Source organism: Nanorana parkeri, unplaced genomic scaffold (assembly GCF_000935625.1).
Source record: "Nanorana parkeri isolate BGI_ZX_2015 unplaced genomic scaffold, ASM93562v1 scaffold2340, whole genome shotgun sequence".
Taxonomy (NCBI): domain Eukaryota; kingdom Metazoa; phylum Chordata; class Amphibia; order Anura; family Dicroglossidae; genus Nanorana; species Nanorana parkeri.
Genome location: NW_017308608.1, coordinates 1 through 1,518, shown reverse-complemented (window position 1 = coordinate 1,518; position 1,518 = coordinate 1). Strand labels below are relative to the sequence as shown.

Genomic DNA, 1,518 nt, shown 5'->3' with positions numbered 1-1,518 from the left:
CATTCCTCAATATAACGTCATGTGACCAACAAATGAGGAGGAGATACTGTACACCATATGAAGGTCCATCTCCATTCCTCAATATAACGTCATGTGACCAACAAATGAGGAGGAGATACTGTACACCATATGAAGCTCCATCTCCATTCCTCAATATAACGTCATGTGACCAACACATGAGGAGGAGATACTGTACACCATATGAAGTTCCATCTCCATTCCTCAATATAATGTACAATTTCCATACCAGGACTCATCATGTGACTTCTAATTGCAGAACATGTAGAGTTCTTATAACTTTTTTGAAATGTTTCTCCAGCAGGTGGACTCTATGTCTGGAATACGTTGGCTGGGTGTCTGATTCTGACCACAGATTATAATGTCCTCACACGACATTCTCCAGGAGTGAATCCCTCTACTGCCACTATACAGCACCGACAGTCCCATGTGGAGAGATCAATGGATCCCTCTAAACCTGGGGAATCTTCTGGTCAATCACATACTCTTACTCCAAATATCCATCTGGGATCTCACAGTACAGATCCAACTAATCCCAAGGAATCTTCTTCAGGCCATAAAGGGGATCACACAGGACAAAGTTCAATGTCATGTAAAGTGTGCGGGAAGACTTTCACTAAAAGCAGATCATTTACTAGACACCACATAATTCACATGGCTGAGCGTCCCTATTCATGTTCAGAGTGCGGGAAGTGTTTCCTTCAGAAAGGGAACTATCTTGCACATATGAGAATTCACACCAACGAGCGTCCTTTCTCGTGTTCAGAGTGCGGGAAATGCTTTGTCCAAAAAGGAAAACTTCTTATACACCAGAGAACTCACACAGGTGAGCGACCCTACTCATGTTTAGAATGCGGGAAAAGTTTCACAGAAAAAAGAGTACTTCATACGCACCAGAGAATTCACACAGGGGAGCGTCCTTTTTCATGTTCGGAGTGCGGGAAATGTTTCCATCGGAAAGGAGACCTTTTTAAACACCAGAGGATTCACACTGGTGAGCGTCCGTATTCGTGTTCAGATTGTGGGAAATGTTTTACTGAGAAGAGATCACTACTTGAACATCAGAGCATACATACGGGTGAGCGTCCTTTTTCATGTTCACAGTGCGGGCAAAGTTTTGGTTATAGAAAAGCACTTAAAAGACACCAGAAGATTCATACGGGCTAATACTCTTTTTAAATGTTTGTAAGGAAATTATTTTATTAAAAAAAAATCAAATATGAGCATCTTTCTTATTTTCTCTCCTGAGTGTGGTAATTGTTTCATTCAGAAACTAGACCTTCCTATACACCAGAGAAGGGGCAAGGGTGAGCGTCCTGATTCATGTTCAGAGTGCGGGAAATGTAGTATGGATGGTGGGGGAGAGCTGTCAGAGAATGTAGTGTGGATGGTGGAGGAGAGCTGTCAGAGAATGTAGTGTGGATGGTGGAGGGAGAGCTGTCAGAGAATGTAGTGTGAATGGGGAGGAGAGCTGTCAGAGAATGTAGTGTGGATGGTGGG

The 1,518-nt window shown here is 43.0% G+C and overlaps 1 pseudogene; it reads left to right on the top strand.

Annotated features, from left to right (window-relative positions):
* The window catches only part of LOC108801446, a 27,932-nt pseudogene extending 26,727 nt beyond the window's left edge, over positions 1–1,205 (top strand).
* Positions 1,206–1,518: the final 313 nt, after the last annotated feature.